The 24,277-nt window shown below is 35.1% G+C and overlaps 1 pseudogene; it reads left to right on the top strand.

Annotated features, from left to right (window-relative positions):
• Positions 1 to 15,097: 15,097 nt before the first annotated feature.
• Positions 15,098 to 24,277, top strand: part of LOC110743600 — a 47,103-nt pseudogene continuing 37,923 nt past the window's right edge.

Raw genomic sequence — 24,277 nt, 5'->3', positions numbered from 1 at the left:
CACACACACACACACACACACACACTCCTGAAACCTTTGTTCCAGTATTTTTTTCTTTTCCTACAGTCCCTAGGAATTTTTTAAGTCACATTGTAATGAAATAATAATCAGTTTTAAGAGTTCAATTTTAAGAGTTCAATCTCTATTATCACCTGCTTAAGAACAAATTTCCTACTATATAATAAATTGAAACTAAAATTTAAGACGTAGGAGTTTTAAATGTCTATTACTGCTAAACAAATGTGAGTTTCTTCTGAGACTTACACTACATGTAGAAAAAAAGGTACGGTTTATGCATATAAAAGTTGTTTTTATGTCCACAAATATAATTCAAATCTTAAAACATGAAATTCTCATCTTAAAGAATGGTCCTGAATTTACAGCAGCATAAAAGATATTTTTCTATTGAATTCTCTACTCGCCTTTTTAAACTCAATTTGGTTTTCATCTCTCAAAATTATCTTCCCAATTTCCCTGTTTTCAATTAATGGGTCTATTCTTTCACTTACTCAGTATATTAATCAGTTTGGGCTTCTGTAGCAAGGTACCATGGACTGAGTGGTTTATAAACAACAGAAATTTATTTCTCACAGTTCTAGAGGTTGAAAGCCCAAGAAGAGGGTACCAACATGGTTAGTTTCTTGTGAACACCCTCTTCCAGGTTGCAAACTAAACATTTCTCATTTATCATATTGTATAAAGAGAACAAGAGAGCTCTCTGGGGTCTCCTGTTATAAAGGCACCAATAACATTCATGATGGATCCACCCTCATGACCTAATTAACTCCAAAGATCCCACCTTCTAATGCCATCACACTGGGGATTAGGATTTCAACCTATGAATTAGCAAGTGACATAAACCTTCAGTCCACTGAACTCAAGACTCAAAACCTCAGAGCAATCATTATCTCATCCTCTTCTTTTCATTCCCTGTATTTAACCAGTCATTAAGTCTATCAATTGATTTTCAACTTCTTTTGCTTAATCCTTTCCTTTCCGTTGCAATTGTCATTCTGTTTTCTTTTTGGTTTTTTTTGTTTTTTTTTGAGACGAGTCTCGCTCTGTCACCCAGGCTGGAGTGCAGTGGACGGATCTCAGCTCACTGCAAGCTCCACCTTCCGGGTTTACGCCATTCTCCTGCCTCAGCCTCCCGAGTAGCTGGTACTACAGGCGCCTGCCACCTCACCCGGCTAGTTTTTTGTATTTTTTAGTAGAGACAGGGTTTCACCGTGTTAGCCAGGATGGTCTCGATCTCCTGACCTTATGATCCGCCCATCTCGGCCTCCCAAAGTGCTGGGATTACAGGCCTGAGCCACCTCGCCCAGCCTTGCAATTGTCATTCTAATCCTCATTGCTTCACACTTGTTCTCCCAGTTCGTGTCCCTATTTTTAGAATGCTTCCCCCACCCAGCAAATTGTATATATTGCCACAAAATCAAGATCAACGTTGGCAAGACACTGATTTCATCATTTCAGACTTCTTGCTCCAAATCCTCAATACCTGTCCCTTATGTCTACACAATGCCAGTCAAATGTGTAAAATTAGAATTAGGCTGCTTGTAGTCTAATTCTAACCTGCCTTTCTTAGCTTCACCTCTTACGTAAATCCTTCTCTGCCTACATCTGGATACTCAAACCAATTTACTCTACTATGTTTTTTTGTCTTAAGTTCTTGTCTAAAAGGACTACATCAGTTAGAATAATTTCAGTTGTTAGCAGCTGAGTACTATGATACGAAATAGCTTAAACAGTAAGTGGTTTATTGTTTGACATAAAGAGAATTCTGGAGGTGATTATTTTCAGGTTTTTTTTAATAGTTCCGTGACATCAATGATACAGGTTCTTACCAATTTTCTGCCAAATCGTGCTTGGTATATTAACCAAACCCTGCACAGAATAGGATGTTTCAAGCTCCTATCTCCAATTCAATCACTTGGTATGAAGAATGGGGTCACTTTTAATGTTTTAAGCAAATCTAGATGCACCCATTGCAACCGAGTACCACCACGATCCTTTGAAAGACAAGGACCCTGAAAAGGGTTTAGTTAACAAGAATGTATTTTTCAAATGGCTGCTAGAGAGGCTAATATTAATTTGCCACTAAGAATCTCCCTCCCCCCAGGAAATTCCTATCTCAGTTATATATTTATTGATTAATATTTATAAAAGTTCAATTGGTTTTAGATATTATACCAGTAAACTACCTAGAAGAGATAATATATTGGCTAGTTGCACAATAAGAATGAGTTTATCTGACTAAATTTTTATAACTGATTACTGCAAAAATAAAGACACACACACACACAATCAAGTCAACCAATAGAAACTGACATAATTTAGCCACATTTACAGATATGCTGTGCTATGATAGGGCTCTAGATTGCTTGAGTCAGAATGAGGAAATGATTTATAGGAGCAAATGGCAGGCAAGACCCTAGTAGAAGTACTGGAAGGACACATACAAAAGGTTTAGCTTCCCTTACAGTTCTATGTGTGGCATTGTTGTTTCCTTTAAAGATCAATCTGAAGGCATTTTCTTACAAGATATTTTTCCTGTTAAGGCCAATTCTATTACTTGTCTTCTTCACATTTCTTCTTTCATTCTCAGGACTGTGTTCTAAGAAAAATTTCTTGCTCTCCAGAAAATTATTTAACTCAGCAAAATCCTATCCAAATGGGATCTTGTCAACATCTCTAGCTGGGAGTAGTGAGCCATTATTTTTCTATTATCTTCATTACTATTCTGTATTAGGATGCATTGTATAACATAAGTAATATGAGCACATGGACACCACAAAGAACTGTAAGCACATTTCTATTTTTCTAGCTTTTCCTTTTTATTTCTTACTTTTAATTACTGGAAAAGCTAGAAAAACTCTTATGTAAGAAATGCTACATTAAAACCCTTACAGGGGTTCATGTTAAAATATCGCTGTAACTTTTGAGGGAATGATCCTTTGTTGGTCTTTTTCTGCCTCCAATTTCTCTGCTATTTTTTTTTGTTTCTTTGCTCTTTTGGGGGGGGGGTGCGGAAATAATGCATGCACTCAAAGCCTTAAATACAAGTCTGGAAAAAAAAAAAAAAGAAAGAAAACACTTCTACTTCAAGTAGTAGTAAGTTAAAGATTGGCCACTATTTTGAATTTCTTCTACATATTAGTCATTGCTGTATGAAAACAAACTTTTCATCTTCCATATCTCTAGCCTAGTAAACCCACACTAAAGTATTTGAATAAGAATTCACTCTGACAACAAAGGCCAAAAGTACAAATCCTACTGCCCCATGCTTAACATGCTTTTTGTACAATGAAGGCAATTTACATTAATATCCAAAATTTCTGTTGCAATCACGTTTATTTGACTTGTAAGCGAGCTTATCTTTTCTGTGTTTTCGTCTCCAATTTTCTAAATTTCCTTATCTGTTTACCTGCACCCACAAATTAGCCTGATCATTGTACACCGCTGTCTTCAATAAGAGAAGCTAGAACTGAGAGGTAGTTCTCTGGACCAGACACTTCTGTGGTAGTTCACAAGCAATTGCTGAAGCCAATTAGATGTTGTTTGCACTGAAAATTTATCCTCAGTGCCACCTATCTCACGGTGAAAAGCAGCACTCTTTTTCTATTACATTTCATCAAGGGCTGTCCCACAGCAAAGTTGCCTAGGTCCCAAAGATTTGCAGCCCTTATAATACACAGTCAAAGCCATTTCCCAAGAACGTACAAATGTCAAAGAGATGTCTGTGTCACCATGAGCTCTGCTGTCACCAACATGCTGTGGTGAGAACAAACACTCCCCTCTGATGTATAGGCCTTGACCCTGGGCTCGTTTTGTCTGCCAGACTCCTTTTATGGTGCGCCCTTTCTCAAGGCCCACACTGCTTCTTCCAGTACTGTTTTCTTTAATGTATACCTAAAATGTCTGATACTTTATCTTTTTCAAGATCACAATTGTAAACAACCGGGCAGTAGAACTTTGGCTTCTCACAGCCATGGTTCAAATTCAACTCAATCTCATTTGTGATCCTGAGTAAATTATGTACGATTCCGGTCTCCTTTTCGGTATCTGTATAACAGAGTAATACTTTGATCACAGAGTTGTCACGAAGACCAAAAACAATACGCAATGCTTCTAATACCATCTCCAGCACATTCTAAGTATTGAATAACTGGTACTTGTCTATGGCCATACCACCCTGAACACGCCCAATCTCTTCTAAATAACTGGTACTTTTTATCCTAGAAGATGATTCCCAAATGCCAACGAAAATTAGTGTTGCAAGAGCATCTTAGGAAAGAACAGGGCTGTGCCTGACCCTTCTCACCAAAACCTTCAGTGCTCTGTACCTGCCAGACAAGATGCCCACGATGTACTGTCACAAGAATACAATAGCATGAATTACAAATTGGCTTCAAGACTTAAGATTTTAACTCTACTAGAGACTGGGTAACAATCACCATAATGTTGGGTCTATGTGAACATAGAAATAATTTAAGAAATCTTAAACATCTCTAAAAGTTATATTAAACTTCTATATTGATTGTTTTGTATCTTAAAAATACATATATTGAAATAGCATGGACTCACAGAAATTGAGAAAATTTTAACAATAATTAAATATGTGAACCCACCAAAAACATCTCCGATGCCTTCACAGCACATGTGTGTGCACATGCCCTTGCATACCCACAGGCTTGCATTAAACTCTGTCTCTTCTGTATGATCTATTCTTCAAGGCAAATTGATTATTGATTGAGTTTCTTTAAAAAAGCAATATTTTAAGCTTATTTTAAAATTAGTATTAATATTGTTGTCATTGTTACTGATTGTGATTGAGAAACCTACAGGAACTTGGAAAAAAGTAACAGTTTCACCCACACTTTCTTGTTTGAACACCATAACATTTGACATGTCTGGTTTATCTATACCTATTGATAGGGTTTTTTGTGTGTATCATTTTTATTTGTCTATCATGAGGTCTTAAAACAATCAGATTAAACCTCCAAAATCTGGATATTCTAAACAGAGACAGAAACCATTACAAAAACTATATAGGTCGTATCGACAGAAGTACACTTACAAATATGGAGCAGTTATGTTTTAGAAACATCTAAAATATCAAGAAGGCTAGGGAGATTCTAGTGGAAGCAGGGCTTATCTGTCAGCTCTCTTCATCAGAAGAGAACTAAGTTTTCTAAAACGTATATAATTGGCAACCATTTTGTGGCTGGTCCCTAAAATGAGAGATGCCATAACTGTTTAATTCAAGAGTCATGATTTACCCCATTGTCAAGAGATCTTTATCATAAAGAAATTTTTCACATTTTTGATATAAGAATTATAAATTTGATAATATATTTTCCATTAGTTACTTAATGACATATGAATTTCACTGCAATGACCATTCAGAACATTAAATATGAATAATACTTCATCATCAACATTGAACATTATTTATGTACAATTTAATCAACTGCTCCCAGACAGAAACTTGTTCATATTTGTGTTTTACTTTACTTTGAAGGTTTTTCAACTTTAGCAAAATAAGTTTTAAGAAATGCTCTTAAATGTTAAGTTTTCATTTCCTATTAAAGTATTTTAACAGTATTCCAGTAAGATATTACTATTTTTTATCTTAGTAACCTAAAGGTAAGCTTTCTTTATATTTGCCCAGTTAATAAGGTTCTATAGAAATATATAATATTTTCCTCCAATATGATCACAGAAACATATTTAGGCAGCCTTGCATTTTAAAATACACTCAATTGATTTCTCCACAGGGCTTGCTTGTCATAGTGCTTTGTTAACCTACCCACTACAGTACAGTATATTAGACAACTTTGCCTTGCATCGTCAATTAGAAAAAAAATAATAACCAAAATAGTTTGACTTCCAAATTCTTAGCTGCCCCAATGCTGACAGCCAATGATGTGTAGAAAAGAAAAATCCTCATAACTTCTTGCCTGATAAATGAGTAGGGAGAATCTGACAGATCAGAACGAGATGAAGCAGCCTAAAACATTTGGCACAATGTGCGTCTGGCATACAGAGACTGCCTGTCAAATGCCTATGACTCCATACAGCAGCTAGGGACCCTATGGAGCAGCAGATGGGCCATTAAGGTAGTATTAATGTAGATGCCATCAGTTTTCAGTTCTGACTGGGACATACTCTTTAGAACTATGAGCAGCTGCTGCCATTTATTGTGACAGCTTCCTGCTAACTTTTGCCAACTGGCACAATCTGACTCTTTGTACCTGAGCTATTAAATGTGTGACTTCCACCATTTTATTCCTCCAGAGAATGCTTTTAATAATCCTCTAAAGAAGGAATGAAGCATTTATCACCAAAGTGAATATACATACCATGCAGTTCTATTGTAAAACAGTCCTGCCCAGTGTACTTTATAGACCTTATATTAATACATTCTTATTAAAACTGAGCATGTATCTTTTCATACATACAAAAGTGTGAGATTGAAAATGATCACTCATATTAATTCTAAACCTTTCATGAAATATTGATGTATTTAACTGTTAACTAGGTTAACAGTTTTTTTTCCTGTTGAAATATTTTTTCCCTGATTAGCAACTGTTTTTTCTAAAATGTCACATAAAATATAGTAATAAATTAACAAACCAAAAGTAAATTATTTCATAGCTTTCTAAGTATAGGTAAATATTTTTATCTCAAGAAGTTTAAATACACCTGGTGGTTTCATTCATGTATAGGAAGAAGTTTTGGATGTATGAATGGATTTAAAAGCTCTATAATCTGAATAATATCTCTGCAATAGATTATAAACAATGCATTATGAATGATGGTAATTGCGCATTTATCACCTGCAGAACAATTTCACCAGAATATGCAACCAAACTATTGGCAGAAGCGGCACTCTGCTGCCTTCCTTTCATCCAGCTAGACTTCGAGGGATACATTGCATCATTTTTGATTATGTCGAACAAGAAAGCTCACAGTACAGCACAGCATACGGTTTGTCAGACAATAAAAACTGCAGCAAGTCATTATAAAAATGGCTGGCAGACATATTCATTATGCTGAGCTAACGTCTTTTCTGCTTCAGATATCTCTGCAATCTGACCAATAATCTATGCATGAGATTTCTAAACAGATCTCACCCATTCGATACTATATTTCACAGGAACGTCTCTGTGTGTATTTATACATATGTATGCACACACACACACACACAAACACTAAATCTTAAAGAAGTTAAACTTCCTAAGTTCATTTTGATATGTGCAATAATGAGAATGCATCTATCAGAATACATAATCATTGAAATTTTTAAAGATGTTGACATTTATAATACAACTATTAAACTGCTTCTTAAGATTAGATATGTGAAAGAAATAGTATAGAATAATAATAGTATATAATAGTATAATATAATATATAATAGTATAGAAATAATATTTAAGATTCCCTATGAATAGAAAATAGGTGAAATGATGGTGCAAATAAACCGAAGAATAGTCAAAGGAATGCCATCTAGATGCCAAGATACAATAACCCCCACATCTTCTTCCGTTAACAAACCTGTGACATCTGACAGAATTTCTGACTCCTTTTACTACCTGTAAGTTGTGTGTGTGTGAGAGTTCATATGCATTTACTTCCCTTTGTATATTTATTTCTAAAAGAATTGAAAGGTATTTATTTCAGGGTAACTCCAAAACACGAACATTATATTATGGAAACAGACCAAAAGAACATCATTACTGAAAATGGGTGTTATTTACAAGAATGCAAAGAAAACTAAAACTATTATATTAAAATTTAGAGCCTGGATAGAAAACACATATTAAAATTTTGATTTATTTGTTTAATTATAGTTGTTGATATGTTGATGTATTTAGATGTTTCATGGTTTGGCTTTTTTTTTTTAACATTTTCATTTTCAGATGGTATTTTACACTTTACTTCAGATATTACCATAGCCATAAGACAACATGAACTTGTTTTGAATATTTAACTACTAGTGCTCATAGGGATGAAGTTATTTACACTAGCTAACTTTTGTTAGCCTTTCATGGGTTAACACAAGAAATTTTATTCAACTCTGTAAAACAATTGGCAAAATCTAAAATGGTTTTTGAAAATTCTGCATTATTTAGTTTGATTTTGTATCAGCTCCAAATTAAAGATGTTACTATAGTGACAACATTTTGAATATAACCTAACAATGCATTTGAAAAACATTAACCTCAAAACAAGGGTTGAGGTTATTTATCACCTGTAGCACTGTTCCCTCAGAGAAGTATCTAACAGGACTTTTTCAGGGGAGGGGTATTCTGTTTCTTCATGGAGAAACTAAGGTCCAGTAGATGGAACCACCGGAGTGTCTCTGTTGTATGAAAATGAATGAGTAAATGGAAACCAGAAAGGCTGGAGGCCAATTTCTTCAAGAAAAATGGAATGTTTTAGAATACTATGCTGATATAATAAATATGGCAACTGATCACAGAGATTGATGGTACATAAGCATTTCAAAGGAAGACTAACTTCAGAAAGAACTATGTGAAGTTTGTATTATTGGTCGTATCTTAATGCTACTGCTTAGGAGTGGTGATTTTTTATTTTAAAATGTGTGTTTTATATATGTTATTTTCCAGTAGAAATCTAAAAAAAATTTTTTTACAAAGACCAAAGCACATAAAGGTCACTTAACTATTCCAGCAAAGTATTCAATAATTAATTTAGAAATGTAATTCTAAACAATAAAATGAAATCTTGATAAGAAATTATATCTTGGCAACCAGAGCTAGAAAATATGTTAATATTTTCAAGACTCCTGCTTTAAAATGTTTATTGAAGAACTAAAAATAAATAGCTTTATCTTTCAGGTCCTTTCTGCAGGGATAGTTTTGTAAACCACTGCAGTATCATGTATAGTAGTGCTATAACATCAATGATTATATGTAACGTGCAGGATTTTCACCTATTAAGTTTTTCAAAGACAAAAGTAGTAAAATTGTTTTGCTAAAAATCAATGTACACAGTCTCGAATCTTAGAACTTCTGAGACATCTTCCCTTAGAGGCGTCGCTTGTATTTATAATCTGGTTCAAACTGTTAATGTCACTACTATCTGAATAGAAATATTTCACTGAATTGCGGAAAACATTTGGAGAGGTAAAATCTAAACACTTAAAAGGGGAATAAACTTTCAGATTGATCATTTTTAATAAAAGTGTGTTAATCCCTATTGAGACTTTTTTAAGTCAGCAGAGATAGACCGGAAATCAATCATACTGACATCCAGTCAATAAATATATTTCTTTAGGCTGGGCACGGTGGCTTATGCCTATAATCCCAGCACTGCGGGAGGCCGTGGTGGGTGGATCACGAGGTCAGGAGATCAAGATCATCCTGGCCAACATGGTGAAACTCCGTCTCTGTTAAAAATACAAAAAAAAAAAAAAAAATAGCCAGGTGTGGTGGTAGGCACCTGTAGTCCCAGCTACTCAGGAGGCTGAGGCAGGAGAATGGTGTGAACCTGGGAGGTGGAGCTTGCAGTGAGCCTAGATCGCGCCACTGCATTCCAGCCTGGGTGACAGAGCAAGACTTGTCAAAAATAAATAAATAAATAAATTTATTTCTTTATGTTTTATTGGTTTTGTAATCAGTAAGAACACAAAAAAAACGTAATTGCCTATGGTAGATATTTGTGACATATTAAGGTAATATGTTATTTGATTATTGTGTTGGTCTGATTAGGCTGCCATCTTGAGACACCACAGATTGGGTAGCTTAAACAGCATTTACTTCTCACGGTTATGGAGGCTGGGGAGTCCAAGATCAAAGCCCCAGAAGATCTAGCGTCTGGTGAGGACACTTTACCTCTTTTGAAATGGCTAATTATTTTTCGTTTTGTTCTCACATGGCCGGGAGAAAAAAAAAATCATCTCTCTCTTATCTCTTTTTATAAGGGCACTAATCCTATTGATAAAAGCTTTCCACTCATGATGTAATTACCTCCAAAAGGTCCTACTGTGTCTGGAACTGGTTCCTTCCGGTGGATTCTCGGTCTCACTGACTTCAAGAATGAAGCCGCAGACTCTCCCAGTGAGTGTTACAGTTCTTAAAGATGGTGTGTCCAGAGTTTGTTCCTTCAGATGTTCAGATGTGTCCAGAGTTTATTCCTTCTGGTGGGTTCATGGTCTCACTGACTTCAGGAATGAAGCTGCAGACCTTCCCAGTGAGTGTTACAGCTCTTAAAGGCGGCGCATCCTGAATTGTTCATTCCTCCCGGTGCGTTCGTGGTCTCGCTGGCTTCAGGAGTGAAGCTGCAGACCTTCGCAGTGAGTGTTACAGCCCATAAAGGTAGTGCAGACCCAAAGAATGAGCAGCAGCAAGATTTATTGCTAACAGCAAAAGAACAAAGCTTCCACAGCATGGAAGGCGACCCAAGTGGGTTGCCCCTACTGGCTCAGGTGGCCAGCTTTTATTCCCTTATTTGGCCCCACCCATGTCCTGCTGATTGGTCCATTTTACAAGTGCTGATTGGTGTGTTTACAAACTTTTAGCTAGACACAGAGCACGGATTGGTGTGTTTACAATCCTTTAGCTAGACACAGAGTGCTGACTGGTGTGTTTCCAATCCTTTAGCTAGAAAGAAAAGTTCTCCACATCCCCACCAGACCCAGAAGCCCAGCCAGCTTCTCCTCTTACTACCTCCTGATATCATCATATTGGGGGGTTAAGATTTGAATATATGAATTTGCAGGAGAACACAAACATTCAGTCCATAACAAATATAAAAAGTAACAGACTAAGGATCAATAATATGCAGGAACCAAAATTATGGAATTATGGACTAGATCCACAACCAGACCCAATCCATAAGTAGGTATTTGTTGATTAAAAAAAAATGTCCAGAGATGCAATTTTTAAGAAATAGCTATTTATATTCATCAGTGTGCACATTTTATGAACTTAAAAGCCTATCGATATCCTCTGTGATTCAAAGTAAATGAAAATAATAAGAGCAACAGCTGAATCATTTTATTTACTCAGCAGAATAGTACACTCTAAGTACAAAAGTTTCCATCGGTAGTGATTTCGCAACAATTGATAAGGTTGCAATGTTTGCGTTTTCTTTGCCTTTTAAACTTCATGGGAATAGTCTATTTAGAAAAGTAGTATTTAAAAACATACAGAAATCTTAAGTTAAAAAGGAATTACACCCTTTGGCATGCTCTTCACTCTTTTTGGATAAGCAAGAACTGAACTGTGAAACTGTCTTTGTTTCCTTTGAGTGATTTTCTTTCTTCACAAACAACCACAGGGTACATGGAAGCACCAACTGTGGATAGAGGGAAACAAAATGGAGACCCACACCACTCATCTTTCACCACAATTTATCTTTTCCTATCCTTTCATAATTCTGCTTATATATCCTACTTCCTCCTTGAAACCTTAACAAACCATTTTAACTAGTTGTAATCCAATGTAGTTCTTGATTAATAGAGAAAAGTATCTTTATTTTGCCCAGAACCAGTCTAGTCTTTATCCTAACCCCCTAATTTGTAGTTATCAGGTGAATGCAAACAAGGAATTAAAAGGCTAATTTTGTTTGTTTGTTTTGTTTTGTTTAGATGGAGTCTCGCTCTGTCACCCAGGCTAGAGTGCAGTGGCACAATCTCGGCTCACTGCAACCTCCACCTACCAGGTTTGAGCAATTCTCTGCCTCAGCCTCCCAAGCAGCTGGGATTACAGGTGCTCAGAAAGAAGCTCAACCACGCCTGGCTAATTTTTGTATTTTTAGCAGAGACGGGAGTTCACCATCTTGGCCAGCCTGGTCTTGAACTCCTGACCTCATGATCTGCCAGCCTTGGCCTCCCAAAGTGCTGGGATTACAGGCATGACCCACCGCACCTAGCCTAAATGGCTAATTTTTAAAGCCCAAACGGAGTGACGATATACATTGTCTATTTAAGAAGTGTTTATTTTTTCTTGAATAATTATTTCTGTTTCACAGCCCCCTCATTTCAATTTTCTTCTTGGAAGATGAATTCTAAGTGTAGCAGAAATGCCTGAGAACTTATGGAAACAAGGAAATGTCAGGCGCTTGGATAAAATGTTCACTGTCCCCTCTGATTTATAAGGTTATATTTTTTGTCCACATAGGTACTCTTTGCCCAGCTGGCCTTGGAAAGGGAAGACTCTGATGACATAACCTAATCTGATCTCTTAGTATCTTTGGGAAGAGGGAGTATTCCTCTACTGATAGGCCTCATCTAGGCTCATGCTGGAGTTAGCACAGTTCTCACATTTGATCTTGGAGAGTCTGATCTGTAGCCCTGGAAGGAGAGCCATCCCATGGCAAGGTCCTTCTGCTGAATCCTCCCTATATTATCAGATTTCTCCTGTGATAATTTTGCACACGCAAAAATGTCCCCCAAATATCAATGTCATACAAAGACATTTATTTTCGTTGTGGGTCATAGGTTTGTGGTTTGGCTCAGGTGGCTCTACTTTCCCTGCAGGTCTGATGTGGTTTTTTTCATATGCTTAGTATTCAGAGAGTCATTGCTACCCAGGTTGTGATCTTCTCATGATAGAGACCAGAAGAGCAAGAGGGGCCCATGCAGTACCTCTTAAGGTCATGGCTCAAAACTGGCACACTGCCACTTCTACCTAGAGCACACTGGCCAAAGAAAGACATAAGTCCAAACCAAAATCAATGTATGGTGGTGGGGTGGAGGGGTGTATAATCCTCATACTCTGGTCAGAAGCCCTGGAAATCTACATGTTAAAGGCCTTAAATGTATACTTCTATGAGAGAAGCTAGTGAGGTATTGGGAGCAATAATTCAATTTGCCATATTTCTTCCAGCAGACTCTGTAGACATATTGTCATCTGGTCCTTGGTCTTGTCTATTTTATACTAGCTAAGCTCGAGTTCTTGCTACAGGATCACAAAGATCTGCCATGTTGATGTGATTGTACCTTTGATCTCCCCGCTCCATGCACCTTACTGAACCCTCCTTCCCCTCTCTCAATCTTCAACAAGAGACAGTCAGGCCAACTCTCTTGTCTCAACATCTCTATTCTTCATAACTCCTAATTCACTCTGGACCAGAAGACATTTCTACTATATCATTTACTTTCTCTTTAGTATTTTAACTTGTTGCAAAATAACAAAATTGTAAACAAAAATATTTTAGGTATTAAAATGGTTCTGTGACATGATCTTCCAACCTCAAAACTAAATTAAAAAAAAAAAAAAAAGAAGCTCAACATTTTTCTCCGAAATTAATTCCCTTGACTGCAAAACTAGGGACCAAATATGTAATCCTATTTTTCATACTTGATCTTAGCCGAAAGGCTGAGAAGCAATGTCATCCTATTTTTTAAGGTCAGCAGCTGAATATTAGCTTTTTTATTACGTTTTTCTCATTAGATTTCATTGTAACACATGATTATTTTTCTCTACATATTTGATGACTAACAACATAGTTATATTTTCTGTAAAGCAAAAACTAAAAGCACCTTAAATTTTTATGGTCATTATGAGAGGTGAAGTCAGCTGGACTTCTGAGTTGGGTGGGGACTTGGAGAACTTTTCTGTCTTGCAAGAGACTTGTAAAATGTGCCACTCAGCACTCTGTAGCTAGGATTGTAAAATGCACCAATCAGTGCTCTGTAGCTAGCTAGACGTTTGTAAAGTGGACCAATCAATGCTCTGTAAAATGGACCAGTCAGCGCTCTGTAAAATGGACCAATCAGCAGGACGTGGGTGGGGACAAATAAGGGAATAAAAGCTGGCCTCCCCAGCCAGTAGCAGCAACCTGCTTGGGCTCCCTTCCACGCTGTGAAATTTTTGTTCTTTTGCTCTTCACCATAAATCTTGCTGCTTCTCACTCTTTGGTTCCAGGCACCACCTTTGAGAGCTGTAACACTCACTGCGAAGGTCGGCGGCTTCATTCTTGAAGTCAGCGAGACCACGAACCCACCGGAAGGAAAAAATTCCAGACACATCTGAAGGAACAAACTCCAAATGCACCACCCTTAAGAGCTGTAACACTCACCACCAAGGTCTGCAGCTTCATTCTTGAAGTCACCGAGACCACGAACCCACTGGAAGGAAGAAACTCCCGATACAATTATACATACAAGGTTTTTTTTTCCTTTTTCAAGTGTTTATTCCTTGAGGGTAGAATACATTGTATGTAGGGTTCTTTTTTGGGGAAATAATTAGAATAACATCTGGGCAGAACCAATAGATGACAAAAGTTAAGCAATCATAATTGTTCCCTTGAAGGTTAATTGCTGGTAAGGAAACAAATATTGATCGAAATAGCACTTATATTCTTATTCTGGAATGGGGTGTGCATAAGGAAGAAGGACAGGAAAATGGAGAGAAGATTCTGGGGGCCCAGCTAAGGAAGTATGTAGGGAAGACTAGAATCACTGTGGTCAGAGGAGACATGTTTTAAAAAGTACATATAAACCAAATAAAATTTACTTTAATACGTACCTGTGAGAGTATACTCATATATATTTAAGAAAAAAGAGACACATCATGTGTTTAAGACAAAGGCCAAAAAAATTTAGCCTTATCCATCTGCCCTAGAATCTGTAAATGATAGTTTGTGCTTTGTATTCCTCAAGATTCAAAACTTTGGGTTTGTTCTGAAGGGAGATGATTATGTAGATACTTTTAGAGTGCACACTCCATTTCTTTGGTTATAAAAAGCGTAATTCTGTGAAGCATTAGCAGGAGACATCAGCCTGATCTGGCTTATAATAATATGTGTTAGTAGTGCAAACTAATTTTGTTAGGGGTAGAATATTTTTCAAATATATCTGCTGAAATATTCAAAATATTTTATTCTGTTGTCTTTAATTGGTAGGATTTAATTTTATTCAGAATATTAGTACATGAACCCAATCTACTTTTATTTACATTTCCATTGTCTGAAGGTGAGGGTATAATATGTGACAATATAGGGTTTGATGCCAGTAATAATTTTCTTACAACATTTTTAAAATAGCCTGTTGATTGTCTTTCTATATGATTAATGCAGAAAGAAATATTGTAAATTTGGTATAGATGTTACTAATATCACGATGGAGAAATTAAGTTTTCTTAAAGACTTGCCATCCAATGCTGTCTTTTTAAAGGTGAGGAGATAGCACTGTTTAAATGGATTGTTTTGAAATACTCAAAAATACATGTGTCATTAAAATATGAGTACAATTAAATCAGTTTTGTATTTTAAATAAATCCCGATATTTATAAGTTTAACACTTCCAAAGTATTTGGCACTTAGTTCATACTGGTACCACTAAGTTATACATAAAACATATTGTCTTAACAAAGACGGAAAAATAGAAGTACAGAGACAACAATCTATCTTAAATTCTACTTTTTTTGTTTGATTCCAAACACTAAAAATATTATAACCTCTGAAAACTCTTGTAGTCATGTCTATCCCAGAAAATTCTCCAAAATGTTAGCAGAAAAGGAATGGATGCATGTCCCTAGATAGCTATGTGTTTAGTGATAGCACTTGTCTCCCTGAGGAAGATTTTCCCAAACTTTTGGATTTTTTTTTTTTTTTTTTACCCCAGCTAGTGTACTTTTAATACATATTGGACATTAATTATAGATACCTTATAAGCTTTCTAGTGTTACATCACTGCTCTGTCAGTTTATTAATAACATGAGGAGAAATGAAACGTAATGCTTTGTTGAACATTCATAAGGCACTCTATCAAATATTTAATGTGAGTTATCTAGTTTAACTTTCACAAAGATCTAATAAAATAGATTACCAAAAAAAAGACTCATTATGTTAATGTAGATGATGTAAATTATTGTACCATTTTGGATTGTATTCCTTAAAAATGCTTTAGCGATGTTTCAAAGCCAGTGTGGTAATGGTGATGGAGTGGAGATGAGAGGAGCGAGTATGGAGGGAAGAAAGAGAATAGGTACTGAGAAGATAAGAACGGTGGTGCTAGAGAACATCTGAAAAACAAGATGGTGGGGTAACTTTTCTGCCTTCTCTGCTAACACTCAAGAGGTTACATTGCCAATAAGTACTATATATTTCAGCATTGTCATTTACATTTCCTTCAAGAAAGAAAGACATTAGATACTTTTATGCAAAACATTTTCTTCTCTGTTTTGTAATATATATGTGTCTGTGTGTGCTCACACTGGGGGCACTGGCATGTAAAAAGAAAGAAAAACTTTACAAGGTTTTCACTCTCCTAATCAGAAGTTCAGTGAAATATGATTCTATTGATGGAAAATCAAAAGTCTATCAAGTTTTAAATCAAAGTCCAAATATGAAATTTAGCCTTATATATCAAAACCTGAACAATTCTCACATGACCTTTTAGGCAGGAATTAAATTCCTTATATTCTAAAATAAGAAAATGAGACCAAGTTCAGAAAAAGTTTTATTTGGAAAAACATTTAGTGTATTTTTATGTAGAACAGCAAAACACTGGAAAAATACTAAGTGCTCACGATAGCATAATATTGACAAAATAATCCACATACATACAAAGAATATATATACATATATATAACAATGTGTATGTGAAATTATACATACAAAAAGCTGTTTTAGAATTTTAACAATACATATAGTTTCATATAATGTTAAATGGAAAGCACAGGATTCAATATTATACAATAATTGAGATGATCATATTTACATAAAAGAAAAAACATACTATAAGGGACCAACAGCAATTTTTTTATACTTTTAATTTTTGTGGGTACATTGTAGATGTCTATATTTATGGGGTACATGAAAAGATACTTTGATATAGGCATGCAATGCATACTCATCACATTTTGGAAAATGGGATATCCGTACCCTCAAACATTTATCCTTTGTATTACAATCTAATTGTACTCTTTCAGTTATTTTTAAATGTACAATTAAATTATTATTAACTATAGTCATCCTGTTGTTCTATCAAATGCTACATCTTATTCATTCTTTCTAACTATTTTTTGATGCCATTTACCATCCCCACTTCTCCCTGAGCCCCAACTACCCTCCCCAGCCTCTGGTAACCATCATTCTATTCTTTATCTCCAGGAGTTCAACTGTTTTGATTTTTTTTAGCCCCCACAAATAAGTGAGAACATGTGAAGTTTGTGTTTCTTTGCCTGATTTATTTCACTTAACATAATAACCTCCAGCTCCATCCATGCTTTTGCTAATGACAGGATCTCCTTCTTTTTTACGGCTGAATACTACTCCATTGTGTATATGTACCACATTTTCTTTATCCATTCCTCTGTTGACAGACACAGGTAGCTTCCAAATAATGACCACTGTGAACAGTGCTGCAATAAATATGAGAGTAAAGATATCTCTTTGATATATTGAGTTTCATTCTTTCAAGTATATACCCAGCAGTGAGACTGTTAGATCATATGGCAGCTCTAATTTTTTGAGGAATCTCGAAACTATCCTCTTTAGTGGTCGTACTAATTTTCATTCCCGCTAACAATGTACGCGGGTTCCCTATTCTCCACATCCTCTCCAGCATTTATTATCGCCTGTCTTTTGGATGAAAGCCATTTTAAATGGGGGGAGATGACATCTCATTGTGGTGTTGATTTGAACTTCTCTAATACCAATGATGTTGAGTACCTTTTCATATGCCTGACCAATATCTTTGGTTATTTCTGAGTAATGGGATTATGTCTGTCCTTAACCCCCATATTTTTGGTTTTATTTACTTACCTCTCTGTATTTTCTAAAATGATGAGTTACCACTTTTATTTTTTTAGAAAAAAATGGTGCATTTAAAAATGATAAAACTTATCTTTCTACCTCATTTGCACTTTACCAATTAGAGAAAAGAAATTTTTTGAATTAAAAAAGAGGTCTTCCATTTTGAATTTGATTAAATTTTTTCAAATTATTTGACAGATTTCTTACCAATGTCAGGATGTTCTTGTAGTTTAGTCTCTACTTTAACACATTTCAAAATCATTTAATGAAAATGAACTTGAATAATTAAACTTATTCCAGGCAGATAATATTCCTTTAATTTTGGACAATATTCGAGATAAATAAATATGTACACAAATTCTAAAGATAAATATGAATATATTTAAACAGCTATCATAAATCAAAGAATATAGATCTCAATGATATACATACATTCAATGCACAAGTATTATATAGAGAGAAAGACCTAGAGTTGCCAAGTGCTCTATCGTTACCATTATAGAAAATTCTTTAAAAGAATATGTGTTTGAGTCACTATAGATGTGAATACTTCCTGAAATCTAGAATCTAGAAAAAGGAGTCAGTGAAGAAAGGACTAGGTTTTGAAGTTGAATGTTGGTGTTATGTTGCCTTACCACTGCACAGTGCTTTAGGTTTTCAGTGGTCCTCCATACTCAATTTATATTATAGTCACAATGTCACTTTGAGGTACACAGAGTGAATAATGAAGTTCAGATAGTTTATGTGGTTTCTCTGTAACCCATATGTCTCAAATCTATGAACAGAGGCCAGATATTTTAGCCGTATTTTTTTTTCCAATATTTGTTACATCTTCCCCTGAAATAGCACGGGAGTGAACTTGGATTTTAAATTGTCAAATAGATCGAGTTAACATGTTTTCCCTTAGTTCTCGCAACCCTGTGTACCAGAGCACCACCATCTCGTTTCTGAAACATCAAGTACATCCAACGAGTAAGCACTCTGCCAGTCAGCTCTGTGAGAAATGCTCTACACTAGGCCTTTCAGATCTTATTAAAATTGGCAGCTACCCTCACGTTTTGTTCTCTAATAGGAGACAGTGAGCTAAGTAGGATGTACTAATTCCTACTGATGTGAAAAGAGAAAAATCTGGCTCAAGGGATATTTGTAACTTAATGTTATTTTTCTTTCTAAAGGCAGTTCTTTAACCTAAGGTGGAGCTGATATTTTGGGTAATAGGAGTAGGATCTCATGGTATAAGTGAATTTATGTCAGACAAGTGGTCAGCTTCTCCGTCTAAACATAGGACAAAAGATGAAATCAGGAATTTATAGGAACATACACTTACCTGAAAGTTTTTCTTAGTTTCTGTCGAAGATCTTACGTTTCTCATCTGCTGTTACAGCAACAAGTTTCCTAGAGCATATTCCTCAAGTGTTCCAAGAGTGCAGAAATAATAGTAATTTTCTAATCACCTATAAAATTCATTAGCTAATGTTTTGCCTCAAAAGTCTCAATCAACATTTTACTCCAGCACTTTCAATATGCACATTCAATAAAATAATCTAAAAGGGTGGGCATTGTACTTAAACAGTGTGTTATAAAAATCTGTTTCTGTCCTTATGGAAAATGCATGTTGTATTCATACAGAAGTCAAGAGGCTGCGGGATTACTGCAGCCAGAGTAGCCAGCTTTCTTCCTACTGCTAAGTAACAGGTTTGAATTTTGTTTTGTTTGTGACCATTAAAATGTGTCCATAAAATATCCATCACATAAGCTGTTGACTAAAATAATTGAGCCACAGACACATTGGACACAAAAACAGTGTTGCCTTTGAAGTTTGTTAACAAGTGGAAGATGTCAGTGTTTGCATGTATAAGACTTTATAGATCAGTTTAATACATTTCTAAATGTTTTATGACTCAAGTGATTAGGCATTAGAGCTAATTACTCTAAGTATTTTTTTTCTTTAAGGCTTACTTTCTACTTTTCCTCATTCAACTGAAACAATTAGATTCACCAAGAGAAATGGGTAATGTCTTTTCAAACTGTATTTCCCATAACACTTAGTTTCCTGCAGCAAATCATTAAATAGTCAACAGATGCATTTAGTTTTTAGTCTCTGTACAACTTCACACAATTATTTTGAAGGGCAAAGTGACAGGTTTTTTTTTTTTCTTTTACTATCAAATATCTTCACTTGCCTCCAATTAGACAGACAGGTTATTAAAGCAATTGCTTTACTTGTGTGCAACTTACATCTACTTTCTGTTTCAACATACCAAGAGTCGATATCAAATGCCATGAAAGGTCTTGGAGTCAGTAAGAAAAGACATTTGAAGTTCACTTAGGGAACAAGGAAATGACTGATCGTTGATCTATGCAATGAAGGAACCATTCCTGTTAATAAGGGTGAGCACCCAACAATTATATCACCTAGGAAACTACATGCTCCAGGGTTGACAAATTATTGGGAATCCCCCTCCCCCAACTGCCTTTTGTTTTATCTCTGAAATATAAAGCAAGTATACTTTAGTGACATGATTTTTTTTTTTTTTCTGGCACCTTTCCATAGCCAATTCCATTCATGCAGAAAAAGGATGAAATTCCATCATTCGAGCATGACATCTCAAAATTCAAACTTAATGAGAGCTTTGGCAGCTTCTGTCGAAGGCAGACAGTGATTAACAAAACACTTCAGAGTACAAGGCACAGCAGTGCTCAAAGAAAACAGTGATGATCTCCACTTAATTGTAGAAAAGCCCAAAGCATCTGCCAGCCGAGGAGAGCTGGAGCCATAAGGAGCTATTGCTCAGATAGGCTGTCATCTCCAGAGATCAACAACCATATGCTCAGCTCAAGCACAAACTCCAAAGAAGTTAATTTTCTGACAAAATACAGGGATAAATATGACATTCAAACAAGTGTGCTCACTCATCCTGAACACACGTTCATCTGCACGCATCAGATTTATGCATCGTTTAAACACAAGCAAATATAATTTGTTTGGAACACAAACATTGTTGCATGAGTACAGGTATAATTAATCTTTGTCTGCTCCACAGGTTCTTGTGTTCTACTGGTTAAACACGCATTCAACAAACTTTTGATGAATGGAGAAGTCACTTGTTGCTTCATACCTAAACATATACCACATTCTTTCAAGATTCTGAAATTAATGCAACTTACTCAATTCAAGATGAAAAAATAACTTATTTTACCTATGAATTGAAGTTTGTGTGTGTGTGTGTGTGTGTAATTTTAAAATCATCTCTCTGTATCAACAGATCTATCTATCTGTCTATTTTATCTCTGAGTGCAAACATAGGATCTTGGCAAAACTTACCTTGGACATAGCCTAGCAAACACAAGGAAAGATGTCCAGCTAAGAAGCAGATGCATCTCAGGATAAAATTACCAGAAAGTTGCTTGTTAGTACCTGCGGTCATGGGATAATAAGCAGAAAATGGGTATTGAATATAAAGGCTTCAAAAATAAAAAAATAAGAGTGTGCATGCTAAAAAATGTGATAAAAGAACAGAAGGAGAAACCCATGTTTTTCCATGATTTAGAGGTGGAGATTCCTCTTATATTACCTCCTCCAAAAATGCAACATCTAGCATCAGATGGATTAGAGTCGGCAGACTATCAACAGTGCATGTCTTGAAAGCAGGTGTTTGATTTAGCATTTGCACACTAGCCAAACAGTAGTTAATTTTTTAGAGGTGAACAACAATGATCCTCATAAAAACTAAAGAGAAGCATCTGGTAGCAAACACAGTGATTCAGTAGCAAACCTAATTTCTGCTTTTAAAAACAAATTCTAATGCCCTTTCCAAAAAAGAATGAGATTTCTCCTTTGTTTTTCTCATCAGCTTTTTCCAAGATTACACATTGAAGCTAAGCATTCATTTATTTCTAATTACAGTCACTCTATGATGAAAACTATAATATCACTATTGTCATTTCTATGTACAACATTTGTTAGAGTTTGGGTTAACTTGCTGTCTTCTCATTTTGTATTTTTGATGTTATTGTGTGTTTATCATTTAAATTTTTTTAAAAAATTTCTCCAATTATACAAGTAGTTTATGTTTACAATAAAGAATTTGGAAAATGCAGGCAGGCGCAAAGAGAAAAGTTAAAATCATCCATAAAGCCACAATCAAGAAAAATTAAAACAAAAGACAACAGTTAATTTTGATAAATTTCTTCCATATATACGCATAATACTCATAATGTTAAATTCACATTAAAATAAAAATTTAACTTTCTGTTTCCTCTCCCGATATTGTAATCTATATATTCAGAATTTCCTGTATCATCATATAGTATTTGAAAAATTTTCAAATTGCTACTGAACATTTCACTGTATAGAAATACCACACTCATTTTAATTATTCCCCTATTTGGAGTTTTTCTATTTTGTTTTTCATTATAAATGAAACTATAATGAAATTTATTATAAAAGTATTCTTTAAAAAATTATTTTAACTGGAGTTTCTGAACAAATTGATAAGATTATTTTAAGACTCATGTGTTACAAATTTTTAAGACTGCTAATGACAATCATTTTTACTGGCTGTGTATGATTACCTTTAAATGACATCTTCATTGATTTTTTTTATTAAGCCATGTTCTAGATTACTATATCAGGGATTTGTGGTTCAAGGAATAAAACCAAATATCATAAAACTGATGAAAACACTTCCAAAGTAAGGTGATTTGAGCAGAAAAGAATATTCACAAATAAATTTAAATAGAAAACCATGAGAATATTCATAATTTTACTTCAGAATTATAAAAAATATAAATTATGAATGAAAATGTACACTTTATAAATGAGATACTAGAGTAAATAAGTAAAACATTTATAAATGAACAAAAACAATAAAAGTAATGCAAAACACTTCAGTATAAGGAATGATCTTGACCCATGTGTATAGTTTATCCTCCAGATCAAAGAGTTTATATTGATTCAAGGTTTTTATAGACTCATGTTTGTCTTCTAGCATGGATATATGCTCTTTTGAATAACTTTGCTTGAACATTCTGAACCTTAACTATTGTAGTGCCTTTCCTGCATCTTTTCTGGCAAACTTTGTAAAAACAAGTGGTCTGAATCCCACCGCTTCTATATTTCCTCACTGCCCTCACCCCACTTAGCTAATTTGACTTCCAACTCCACAGTCCCACTTAAAATACTCTTTTATACATGCTATTAATTTGTCTTTCTAACTGTCTTTGGATTACTTCTTGCAATATTTCTCTGTTTGGATTTCCTCCTTCTTGAAACTCGTTTCTAATGTGTCAAGCATATTCTCCCTTCTTCCTTTGTCCCTCTTTTTCCTTCCTCTGAGAATGTTTTCTCCTTTTTCTCTACATCCAAATTGCTTTGTTTGTTTTTAACAGCAAAACCAACACCTGCTCTTTGGAGCAAACATGATTCCATCTCCAAAGAATTCGCAGCACAAATTTTGGTATTGATAACATATCACCTATTAATACTGGTTTACGAATATGTCATTCCTCTCATAATTAAGTATATAAACTGCTTAAAGGAAGAATGCCCGACAGTCTCATATTCATGCATTTTGGTATATTAATTTTTCTTTTCAAAGTAGCCATATCATTGGCTCAACCCAAATATTTTCTAAGGACTAGATAACTCAAGTATTTCTAACAGTCTATAATGAAAAGTATCTCCTTGGCAGTCATTCCCAGTCCTTTCTGTGTCATATGATGTTTGTCCTACCATTCTGACATTACCTTGAGAATTCTCCTGTAAAATTTTCAACTTTAAAAGTTAATATTGTGTCTGCTATGTAGTAAATAATCGATATATTGGTACTGCATCCGCTTTCTTGTTTGAGTCCTTAGTATTTACTACTCCATTTTCTGTGGGGAAAAAAATGTCTTTTATTGTTGGTCTCCAAATATCTGACTTATCTTCCTGTTTGTGGGAATCTCTTCCAGCACTGTGTTGTGTAGTCAGTTCTGTTATAGTGGTACATATGTGTTTCTAAAAGTCACCACATTATGCAAAAACATACAACAAAGTCACTAGACTAGGTTTATGGGAAAAATGGGTCCAGGGGCACAGCTTAATTGGTGACACATTTTTAAAAAAATAGAAAACTAACAAAAACAGTAGCTCAATTTTACAAATGTCAAGTTGTTAAGAAATGCACAAATACTACAATAAATGTGGCACTTTATCTCAATAAACACCTGAAGCTTGCTTATGGGTGAGTGATAGCAAGGTTACAGCTTGTGAGTTTTTGTGTAGTGGTAGGAGGGTTATCTGAAACCTGATGGAATGTTGTAACACCAGACGAAAAGATCATCACTTCAGTTTTCTCTAGAATTTTTTAGCAAAATTATGTCTTCTGCAAACAGTATTTTTCATTTTAAAAATAACTCGGCCTTTTTACCCTTCACTGTGAAGCAACACATAACCTGTTCCGTGTCATTTGAAGCCATGAATTCAGATGTACCGACATCCCTTGATTGTCAAATGAAAGTTTTACATATGGTAAAGGGCAGAAGTGTATGAATGTAA

Source organism: Papio anubis, chromosome 5 (assembly GCF_008728515.1).
Source record: "Papio anubis isolate 15944 chromosome 5, Panubis1.0, whole genome shotgun sequence".
NCBI lineage: Eukaryota > Metazoa > Chordata > Mammalia > Primates > Cercopithecidae > Papio > Papio anubis.
The sequence above is the reverse complement of the archived record's forward strand: the minus strand, read 5'-3'. Positions and strand labels throughout refer to the sequence as shown.